Raw genomic sequence first — 12645 nt, 5'->3', positions numbered from 1 at the left:
AACTTCTAGTTATTTGTTAAAAGCTCGTTTAAGAATTTACTGCGTTTGGCATCTGTGAAATACCTTCAATAAACGGTAAGTTAATATGCAATTTCTTTAATAATTTAAAGAATTTACCGAATTGTTCGTCTATGCGGTCTTTGCTTGTCGAATTGGGATATGGCACACGAGGTTTGTACTCTTTAGTTATCGGTGTTTGTTCACTGTGGCCTTCCTCACCTCTTCTTTTACTTACCACAATTCCTTGCCTCGATTCTGGTTCAGGTTACGCTAACTCTTCCTTGTCTTGGATGGTACTTGCGTTGAGTTGTTCCATTGGATAAGATTCAGTGTTACTCACCAGGCTACCTTGTGGTCGTTCAGATATTAATTTGGCGAGCTGTCCTATCTGAGTTTCGAGCCATTGGATCAATGTTTGCCGATTCTTAAATACTATCTCGGTATTTTAAAAACGAGTTTCTGACACTGAGATAAATTTTATTAGCATCTTCTCAAGGTTTAGCTTTTTGTCTTGTTGGTAGGGTGGTTGTTGGAAGCCTGGAGGTGGTGGTCTCTGATTACCTTGGCCTCCTCATGAGAAATTTGGGTGGTTCCTCCAACCTGCATTGTAAGTATTACTATAAGGATTATTTTGAGATCGACGATTATTACCCATATAATTTAACTGCTCGTTCTCCATGTTGTGGCCATTGGGTGGGTATTCTAAATTGCTTGATCTACCTACACTTGCTGCGCACTACATTACTAGGTGAACCTAGAAGAACTAAGAAAACCATCAATTTTTCTATTCAAAACTTCTACATGATAAGAGAGCATGGTGACCGAATCGACGTTAAAAACACCGGCTGTTTTCGTTGGCTTTGTCCTCATGACTTGCCACTGATAATTATTCAGTGACATCTCTTCTATAAATTCATAAGCATCCTCAGGTGTCTTATTATTGATAGTTCCACCAGCAGCTATGTCAATCATCTGTCTAGTGGAAGGATTCAGGCCATTATGAAAAGTTTGAACCTGTAGCCACAGTGGTAACCCATGGTGAGGGCATCTTCGTAAAAGGTCCTTGTATCTCTCCCATGCATCGTAGAGTGTTTCTAAATCCATCTGCACAAAAGAAGAGACGTCATTACATAATTTAGCCGTTTTAGCCAGCGAAAAATATTTTAATAAAGACTTTTCGATCATTTGTTCCCAAGTAGTGATTAACCCTCATGGTAACGAGTTCAACCACTATTCAGCTTTGTTCCTCAATGAAAAATTGAATAACTGAAGGCAAATGGCATCACCAGAAATGCCATTGATTTTAAAAGTATCGCAAAATTATAATAAATTCGCCAAATGAGTGTTTGGGTCCTCGTCCTGCAAACCATCAAACTAAACAAACTGTTGGATCATTTGAATGGTGTTAGGTTTTAGTTCAAAATTATTCGCAGCAATAGTAGGCCTAACTATGCTCGATTCAATTCCTGTTAAAGAAGGTTTAGCATAATCATACATAGTACACGGAGCAGGATTCTGATTTACTGGATCAACGGCAATCGCAGGAGGTAGCAAATTTTCTTGGTTTTTTGTCACCTCCTCGGTTGTAGTTGAACTATCGTCCTCTTGCTCCTCCTCTGTGGATCGTAAGCTTTGCCTTATTTCTCTTCGATTTCTTCGAACTGTGCGATCGATCTCACTATCAAAAAGTAATGGTCTCGACAAGTTTCTTCTAGTCATACATTAGAAAAACCTGCCATGAACGAATAAAAGAAAAATTAGAAAAGAAAATCAAAATTTAAATTGCAAATAAAGTAAAATGGCTAAAGTAATAAAAATCGAGTGTTCCTAATGTCTTAGTTCCTCGGCAAAGGTGCCAAAAACTTGATACATGATATTCACGACAGGATTTAAAAATTTATAATTAATCGTTCTTGAAACAAACTATAACCACGATAAAGGCAAGTGTACCTATGAACAAATGAACCCAAAGGAACCAAGAGTACTAGTAATTACTTCCTTTTTATTATCTAGCCTAAAAAATTATGGGTTTGTTTATCTAAACTAATTAACTAAACTAAGGATGCACAGAGAGAAAATTGGGGAAAAGCTTTTGAGAAAACTCGATTGATTAAGATAATACCCAAGGAAAAATCCACCTAAACTTCACTTGTTATTTGACTCTGAATTAGACGATGTATTCATTTGATTTGATCCGTAGAAATCCCTAAGTTATATTATTATCTCTCTCGAGACTAATAACGTCTAACCCTAGGTTGATTAATTGAAATCTCTTTCTAATCAACACCTAGTGTTGCATTAACTCGATCTATGGAATCCCTTATTAGGTTTCACCCTAATCTGGCAAAATCTTGTCACCCTATCTCTAGGAGTGCAATCAACGCTTAATTACGAAAAATTTACTCTTAGACAGGGACTTTTTCTCCTTTGAATAACAGCATTAACTTGAATCAATATCCTGGAATATTAGGACAAGAATTAAGAACACATAATTAAGAACAAGTCAAATATTTATCATGCAATTCAGATAATAATAAAAAGATCTATCTTAGGTTTTATTCCCCTTAGGTATTTAGGGGTTTTAGCTCATAATTATGAAAGAAAACATCTCAAAAGAATAAAGATAAAAAAACATAAAGAAAACCCAAAACCCCTGAATGGAAATTGAAGGGAGATCTTCAGTCTTGACGATGAATCCAGCTTCTGAGATCGATCAATCGGCTTCCCTTGAGTAATTCCTTGCCTCCTACTCTGTGTGTCTGTTCTAAGTGCCTCTTCAGGTGTTTAAATAGGCTTTTGAATGCCTAAGAGCCCTCAAAAGTGGCCTTTTCTAAATAGGACTATACTTGGGCTTGACAGGGACACGCCCATGTGATACGCCTGTGTGCGATTGCTCCAGCCTGTGGTCAAGGCTGTTAAATAGGCATGGGTGTGTAGTCTACCAGTGTAAGTCGTGCTTTGATCCTGCCAAATGGACATGGCTGTATGGCTTACCCGTGTTAGGAAGTCCAGGCCGTGTTGATTTCCCATGTGGGTCCATTTTCTCTGTTTTCAGCCCGTTTCTCGCTCTTTTTACTCTCCTATGCTCACCTAAGTATAAAACATGAAATTAAAGAATTAGGAGCATCTAATTCACCAAATCTAAGGAGAAACCATCCATAAATGTGCTAAGCATGGGATAAAAATATGTATAAATTACGGTTTATTAGCCACTTATGTGCAAGGCTTTCCATGTGTCCGATAATATTCCAAGTGTTCAATGGGTAATCTGAAGATTATGTCAAAGATGACAAAGTATGCAACTATACTATGAGTTGATACATGTATGTATGTAAAACTCATGAGTATGGACTTTAGTTTGAGATGAACTCTTGGTAAGAATGCTAATGAGTAAGTTAAGCCTAAGATACATGATGATAATTATGTTAACTTATGTTAAGTAGTTATATGATTAATGTATGATTTATATTGCATATTATTTGCATGCAAAGTTACTAAGCTTAAAAGCTTATTCCCCTTTTTTTTCCATTCCTTATAGTGCCACCAAGCTAGCTCGGAGATTGAGGAACATCGAAGCTCGATTTACACTATCAAATGATTATTATGGGTATTCTTGGTTTCAATATTTTGAGTATTGCATGTATGGGGACTTGGTCATTTTGTTACATGTCATATTGGTTTAGCCAAATCTATTGGCATTGTAATGATTAATGATTCATTTTATATATGGCCTTTCAAAGTTGGCTAATATAAATTTTATTGGTCATTAGTATGTTTATGTGATAATGCTTATCATGAAGATGAAATGGGAATGAATGGAAATGATAATATGTGATGTTTATTCATGATAGATGTTAGTATGTGTAAATGATGTATTGATATCTAGTTTGTGGTTGGTTTGGTTGTTTGTATATGCTTGATTCGTGTTGCTTAGTGTTGTGTAGGTTAGTGCAGGTAAGGGTGGGAAAATGGCTGGGTAAATAGCCTTATTGTTGGCCATACAGGCAGAGACACGGCCATGTGTCTCAGCTATGTGACGAACACGACCTAGGGACATGGGCGTGTGTCCAGGGCATGTGAAGTCTGCACCTAATTTATGAAAAATTTCAAAAATTAAATTCGCCACACGGCTTAGCACACGGACTGTGACTTGGCTGTGTGACTACGTTTGGTGCATGATGTCATAGAAAGAGAGTTACACGGGCTAGGGACACGGGCGTGTTTGATCACACGGCCTACCCATTCGGGCGTGTCCCAAGCCATACGGGTGTGTGACCTTATTTTGATGAAAATCTTTCTAAGTACTGAAGAACTTTATAAAGTTCTCGATTTAGTCCTGAACTGCCTCCAATGCATGTTTTGGGCCTCGTAGGCTTGTTTTAGGGACTATATGATTATAAATGAATAGTTTTAAATTTGGATGGAAATTTATGCCTCGGTTTGTATGTTAGCTCTTGTTTAAGTCCGGTAATGCCTCGTCCCTATTTCAGCGTTTGATACAGGTAAGGGATGTTAAATTTAGTGGTATCAGAGCTATGGTTTACTCGATTCTTAGACTAATGTAGCTTGTGTACGAGTCTAGCTATACATGCCTTATATAAATTGTGATAGTGTGACAACTCCTGACAATTTTAAACTGTGTTTTCATATAGTAATGGATCCCAATCGAGCTGTGGTAGATGATGTAGAAAGTAATGCGCTGGTTCCCGCCCAAGGGACGGTGCCAGTTGAGAGTGGACCTGTAACTATGAGTCAAGGAAGAGAGGCTCGGAAAGCGTTATTCCAAATGATGAATGATTGGTTCTAAAGGTTCGTTTAAACAAACCTTGCCACTCAACAACAACCTGCTCCACCCTCTCCTAATCTTGAACCTGTCCCCATAGTGCCTTAAGGTAAGGACTTTATGAGATTGAATAGAACCCCGGTTGATAAATTTTGAAAGGAAAGGGCTGAATAATTTAGAGCAAATACCGATGATGATCCCGAAAAAGTAGAATTTTGGCTCGAGAATTTTATTAAAGTGTTCGATGAATTATTTTGTACACCAGATGAATGCTTGAAATGTGCTATAACTTTACTGAGGGACATGACATATCATTGGTGGAAAACTCTAGTATCTGTGATTCCGGAAGTGAGAGTTACATGGGAATTCTTTCAAGAGGAGTTCCAAAAGAAGTATATTAGTGAGCGATTCATTGATCAGAGGCATAAAGAGTTTCTTGAGCTGAAATAGGGCCTCATGTCAATCGTTGAATATGAAATGGAATTTGTTCGGCCCAGCAAATATGCTAGAGAGTGTGTTTCCTCCGAAGCTATTATGCGTAAAAGGTTTAAAGACGGGTTTAATGAAGACATCAGACTATTAGTGGGTATTCTTAAGCTAAAAGAATTTGTTGTGCTCGTTGATCGAGCTTGTAAAGTAGAGGAACTGACCAAAGAAAAGAGAAAAGCCAAGTTTGAGGCTAAATATGCAAGAAAGAGGCTGATGGGTAACTCATTCCAATCTCAATCTAAGAAATCTTGAGAGATGCATTCTCGTTCTCGTGCTTCAGTTGAGTTCTCAAATAGAAACCATGGAAATCAGTATTCGGGCTATAAAGCTCATACTACTTCTATTGTGAGCGTTGATAACCGACCCAATAAATCTGGATGCGCACTTGCGGAAGGTGTCACCCGACAAGTGTTGAATGAATGACCGAGCTTGTTTCAAGTGTGGTTCCCAAGATCATTTCATTAAAGATTGCCCTGAGATGATTGAAAAAGAAAAGTTTCAGAGTATAAGGCCGAGTAATACTGCTTTTAGAGGGAGACCCCCGAGAAATACCAGGAATGGAGCTAGTAGCAAAAATATGACGAAGGATTCACAGAGAGATCTAACGCTAGAGCACTGGATAGAGCTTATGCCATTTGTGCTCGTGAGGACGCATCTTCTCTCGATGTTATTATTGGTACTTTTTCTCTTTATGATACTGATGTTATTGCATTGATTGACCTTGGATCTACCCATTCATATGTATGCATGAATTTGGTAATTAGTAAGAATATGCCTGCTGAGTCTACAAAATTTATGATTAAGGTGTCAAACCATTTAGGCAAGCATGTATTAGTTGATAAAGTATGTGAGAAATGTCCTTTGATGATTAGAGGAAGCCTATGCTATCCGAGCTTGTGAGGAAGCCTCGTCTCCAGACGTGATTATTGGTACTTTTACTCTCTATGATACTTCTGTGATTGTATTGATAGATCTTGGATCAACGCATTCTTATATCTGTATGAATTTAGTGCATAGTAAGACTTTGCCTGTACAGTCTACTGAATTTGTAATTAGAGTATCGAACCCCTTAGGCAAAAGTGTCTTGGTTGATAAAGTCTGCAAGAATTGCCCGTTAATGATACGAGATATCTGTTTTCTTGCTGATCTGATGCTTTTACCTTTCGATAAATTTGACATAATTCTGGGAATGGATTGGTTAACTTTGCATGTTGCTATTGTGAATTGCAAACAAAAAGTCATTGATTTAAGGTGTAAGAATGATGAGAAAATCCGAATTGAGTCTAGTGATCTGAATGGATTGCCAGTTGTGATATCTACAATGAAAATACGGAAATATGTGAAGAAAGATTGTGAAGCCTACTTAGCTTATGTGATAGATTCGAAAGTGAATGATAAGAAAGTTGAATTAGTGCATGTTGTTTATGAATTCTCTGATGTGTTTCCTAAAGAAATATCTGGTTTACCTCTGATTCGAGAAGTCGAGTTTGGCATTGAATTAGCTCCTAGTACTACTCTAATTTTAATAGCTCTGTATAGAATGACTCCAACCGAGTTAAAAGAATTAAAATCTCAGTTGTAAGAATTGACCGATCGAGGGTTTGGTAGACCATGTTTTTCACCATGGGGTGCTCCTATTCTGTTTCTGAAAAAGAAAAATGGCACAATGACAATGTGTAATGATTACCGATAGCTTAACAAAGTGACTATGAAGAACAAATATCCTCTGCCTCGAATTGATGACTTATTCGATCAGTTGAAAGGTACTACTGTATTTTCAAAGATAGATTTGTGATCGGGTTACTATCAGTTGCGGGTAAAGAACTCTGACATTCTGAAAACTGCTTTCAGAACGAGGTACGAGCATTATGAATTTTTAGTTATGCCTTTTGGTTTAACGAATGCACCTATTGTATTTATGGATTTAATGAATAGAATTTCCAGACTGTATCTTGATTAATTTGTTGTTGTATTCATTGATGATATTTTGATTTATTCTTATGATGAATCTGAGCATGCTGAACATCTGAAAATAGGGCTACAGACTCTGCGAGATAAATAGTTGTATGTAAAGTTTAGTAAATGTGAATTCTGGTTGCGAGAAGTTGGTTTTCTGGGTCATATTGTATCAGCTTCCGGTATCCGAGTTGATCCAAGTAAGATTTCAGCTATTTTGGATTGGAAGCCTCTGAGGAATGTATTTGAAGTTTGCACTTTTCTAGGACTTGTCAATTACTACAGATGATTTGTAAAAGATTTCTCTGTGATAGCAACTCCGTTGGAAAAATTGCTTCAAAAAGATGTGAAATTTGAATGGTCTGAAAAATGTCAAAAAAGTTTTGATCGGTTAAAAGTAACTGAAGCTCCGATTAAAAGTAACTAAAGCTCTATTACAGCGATGCTTCGTTGAATGGACTAGGTTGTGTTATAATGCAACAAGGAAAAGTTGTTGCTTATGCTTCGAGATAGTTGAAACTGCATGAGAAGAACTATCCGACACACGACCTTGAGTTAGCTGCCATCATGTTTGCTTTGATGATCTGGCGTCACTATCTGTTTGGTGAAAAATGTCACGTGTTTTCTGATCATAAAAGTCTGAAATATTTAATGATGCAAAAAGATTTGAATTTGCGACAAAGAAGATGGTTAGAACTGCTAAAAGACTACGAACTAGTGATTGATTATCACCCAAGAAAAGCAAATGTGGTTGCTGATGCTTTGAGTCAAAAATTGTTATTTGAAATGAATGCTCATTTAGTTCTGTCTGATGATGGTTCAGTTTTAGCTGAATTAAAAGTGAGACCTTTATTTTTACAACAGATTATCGAAGCTTAGAAGATTGATAATGATATTATGGCTAAACGAACTCAGTGTAATTTTGAGTCTGATTCTGAATTCCGAATAGATGATGATGACTATCTGAGGTTCAAAAATAGACTTTGTGTTCCAAGAAATCCAGATTTGATTCAAACGATTTTGAATGAAGCTCAAAGTAGTAGATTTTATGTACATCCAGGAAGTACGAAAATGTATAACGATTTGAGACAACTATATTGGTGGTCGGGAATGAAAAGAGATATTTTTGACTTTTTTGCGAGATGTTTAATCTATCAGCAAGTTAAAGGAGAGCAACAGGTGCCATCTGGGTTATTACAACCGATTATGATTCCAGAATGGAAATGGGATCGAGTGACCATGGATTTTGTTTTAGGTTTGCCTTTGTCTCTGAAAAAGAAAGACGCAATTTGGGTTGTAGTTGATCATTTGATGAAATCAGCTTATTTTATTCCGATTCAGTTTGATTATTCGCTTGATAAGCTAGCTGAGTTGTATATCTATGATATTGTGAGATTGTATGCTGTGCCATTCTCAACAGTGTCTGATAGAGACCCGAGATTTACATCGCGATTCTAGAAGAAATTGCAAGATGCTCTGGGTACTAAATTGCATTTTAGCACCCCTTTTCATCCGCAAACAGATGGCCAATCAGAATCGATTATTCAGATACTCGAGGATATGTTGACATGTTGCATTCTCAAGTTTGAAGGTGTATGGGAACAATATCTACCTTTGATTGAATTCGCTTATAATAATAGCTTTCAATCGAGCACCAAAATGGCACCGTAAGAAGCCTTCTATGGTAGAAAGTGTAGAACTCCATTATACTGGTCTGAGCTCAGTAAGAATAAGATTTACGGTATTGATTTGATAAAAGAAACAGAATAGAAAGTGAAAGTAATCCGAGATAGTTTGAAAGCTGCCTATGATCGTCAGAAATCTTATACGGATTTAAAACGAAAAGATATTGAATTTGAGACCGGTGATAAAGTGTTTTTGAAAGTATCTTGTGGAAGAAATTGTTTCGATATGGTAAAAAGTGGAACTTGAGTCCGAGGTTCATTGGACCGTATGAAATCACCAGCGAGTTGGGCCAGTTGCTTATAGATTGAGGCTACCATCTGAGTTAGAAAAGATTCATAATGTATTTCATGTATCGTTGCTTTGACGGTATAGATCTGATCCGTCTCATGTGATATCCCCTTCTGAGATTGAAGTTCAGTCTGATATGACTTACAAAGAAAAGTTGATCCGTATTTTAGCCCGTGAGATTAAAAAGTTACGAAATAAGAAAATTCCTCTAGTTAAAGTGATGTGGCATCATCACAGTGTAGAAGAGGCTATGTGGGAGCCCGATGATGTAATGAAACAACAATATCCAAATCTGTTTAATGGTAAGATTTTCTGGGACCAAAACCCCTAAGGGGGGAGAATTTTAACAGTCAGGTTTCGACCCTAGTCGGAATAGTGGTTTTGGGACCACAAATTAGAGTCCAAAAAATATTTTAATACTATTTTCTATGTCTGTGATATGTGAATTTACATTTGTGAAATTTCTGTAATTTAATTTGTCTGTTTCTATGCATAATTATAAAAAAAGGATTAAATAACGTAAAGTGTAAAAGTTGAGTGCTAAATGTTAAAGCACCTAATTGGCTTGGCTTTTAAAATAAGGGTCCTTGCTTGTCAAATTTACCATTTGTATTAATGGTGGACAATGATGGACATTAGTAGGTGGATTTTCATGTGTTAATAATAAGGGTAAAATGGGAAAAAGTATTATAATATGTGTTAAATAAAATATAACATAAAATAATGGCCATTTTATCATTCTCTTGGCCAAATGAAGCAAGAAAAATAGCAAAAACAGGGTTTTGATATTCGGCTAACTTAATCCTTAATTAAGATCAAGAACAAAGAAAATTAGACTTAGATCGAGGGAAGTCCAAAATAGTTGAATAGTTGACTCGTTTTATCCAAAATCTGTCTGAGGTAAGTCAAATTACAATTACGTGTTAATTGAAATAAATTCTGCACATATAAATTGTAATCTGTATTGGATGGCCTTGAGTGCCTGATGAATATCTTCGGAGTAAAGTATGATAATATGTTAATATCTGAAAAGCTCTGTATGCTTCTAAGAAAAGTTGACATTTGTTTGAGATATCGTGTAAGACCGTGTCTGGGACACAGGCCTCGTTTGAGATTTACGTATAAGACCATGTCTGGGACATCGGCATCGTATCTAATTTTGTGTAAGACCCTGTCTGGGATAGAGGCATCAATATTGAATTACATGTAAGACCACGTAAGGGACGTCGGGATTGTACTTGATTTTGAGCATCTGTATCATTTCTGAACCGTCTAATGATAGCGTACGAAATATGAGTATATGAAATGTATAACCTATGCAAGTACGTTTGTATCATTCTAAATTTTCGAATATGAAAAACTCTGTCTCTGTGAAATATGTATAGAATTGGAAATGAAGCATGACATATATGCAAACAAAGGAGCACAGTTAAGCTTCTGAATTATTCTTTGAAATGGTTATGAATCTTTATGGTTAAATTGTACATATATGCTTTAGTAGTTAGACCAATTGTATTTGGCTTACTAAGCTCTTTGTAGCTTACTTTGTGTGATTATTGTCTCTTTTTGTAACACCCCGTACCCGAGACCGTCGCCGGGGTCAGACACGAGGGGTTAACAGCCTTAATTCACTTATTTCCATAGTCCATTTAAAAATTTCCAGACACACGGGTTACTGCATCACTGTCCCCTTAAAAATCATATCTTGAGTTTCAAAACTCGAAAATCAGTTTCGTAAATTTTTCCTGAAACTAGACTCATATATCAATTTAAAAATATTTTTCAAGAATTTTTTGTCGAGCAAATTAGTACATTTTATTAGTTAAAGTCTTCCCTATTTCAGGGTTCGACTACACTGACCTTTGCGCATTACGACTTGGATATCTCCCTGTAAAGGGCTTCAATACTGATTTCGTTTGTTTCTATAGAAACTAGACTCAAAAAGGAAACTATAAATATATGGAATGACTTTTAATTATCTCTGGTTAATTTGTAATGAATTTCCAAAGTCGGAACAGGGAATCCAGAAACCGTTCTGGCCCTATTTCGCGAAAACTTAAATATCTCATAATATACTGTTCATATGATCGTTTCGTTACTTTCATATGAAAATAGATTCATCAAGGTTAGACTACATAATTTATTCACTATTTAATTCCATTCCTACTATTTTTAGTGATTTTTCACATTCACGTCACTGCATCTATCACCATCTTTTTTTAAGGTAGACTTTACCTATTACATAGTTTCCATGATTCAACTAGCCCTTTAGCATATATAGCACAAAATATGATCATGATTAACCATTCCAATGGCTAATCGTTCCCAAACATTTCCATACCTCTTAATGAACATCATACAAGACGATTATAATACTAAGCTCAAAGTGTATATAAGCCATTTTCGCATGGCTATCCAAATTTATACAAAACCAAAGGGTCTATGAGCAACAACAAAACGGGTAGTCCTATACATGCCATTTCAAAGTTCAACCAAAAGTGTACCAAAAATGGGCTTTGATAGTGTGGACGACTTCGACTTCAACAATCCTGAGTCCGATAGCTGACGAACCCAAAATCTATAGAACAGAGAATCAAAGAAACGGAGTAAGCATTTAATGCTTAGTAAGTTTGAGCCATGAAATTAGACACAACCAAAGTATAGCATTCATATGGCTAAACGGATAATCTCATATGCACAAATTCTCAATATCATACTTACTTCACATTACCGACCCTTATATTCATACATAAAATATCAACTTAGCCAAGGCCAGAAGCTCATTAATTTACTGAGCGAATATTATTTAAACGGAATCACCACCCTAATGCATATACGAAACGTACCTCATCGTTGGGTTTTACGAGCGTATCAATTTAAATTATTACAGCAAGATCACTCGTTCTCAAACCAAGTACCTTCAGAGTTTAGCCGGATATAGCCACTAGCTCAAATGCCTTCAGGACTTAGCCCGGTTATAGTAACTTGCACAAATGCCTTCGGGACTTAGCCTGGTATAATAACTCACACAAATGCCTTCGGGACTTAGCCCGGATATAATAGCTCGCACAAACGCCTTCGGGACTTAGCCCGGATATAGTAGCTCGCACGAATGCCTTCGGGACTTAACCCGGAATTAGCCACTAGCTCAAATGCTCTCGGGACTTAGCCCGGTTATCATCCGAACATTCATGCACATATCAATAAATCATGACACATCTAATTTCATTTTCATAATTAGAGTTCAAACACAAGTCACGTATTAAGCATTCCCATTTCGGCTCACTAGCCACATACAAACAGCATGGTTTAGTTTGCTTTATAACACGATCTCTATGCACATACATTATGACTTAATCAAATCATAAACTAAGTCTCATTGCTCGGAAACTTACCTTGGATGTTGTCGAACGATTTCGATGGCTATTCGACCACTTTTTCCT

The 12645-nt window shown here is 36.6% G+C and overlaps 1 non-coding gene across 1 annotated transcript; it reads left to right on the top strand.

Annotated features, from left to right (window-relative positions):
* Positions 1–1030: 1030 nt before the first annotated feature.
* On the top strand, positions 1031–1137 carry LOC121210724 (small nucleolar RNA R71). Its single transcript, XR_005905837.1, has one exon. It is a non-coding gene; the product is annotated as a small nucleolar RNA R71 (small nucleolar RNA).
* Positions 1138–12645: the final 11508 nt, after the last annotated feature.

Source organism: Gossypium hirsutum, chromosome A11 (assembly GCF_007990345.1).
Source record: "Gossypium hirsutum isolate 1008001.06 chromosome A11, Gossypium_hirsutum_v2.1, whole genome shotgun sequence".
In the NCBI taxonomy this organism is placed as follows: Eukaryota; Viridiplantae; Streptophyta; class Magnoliopsida; order Malvales; family Malvaceae; genus Gossypium; species Gossypium hirsutum.
The sequence above is the reverse complement of the archived record's forward strand: the minus strand, read 5'-3'. Positions and strand labels throughout refer to the sequence as shown.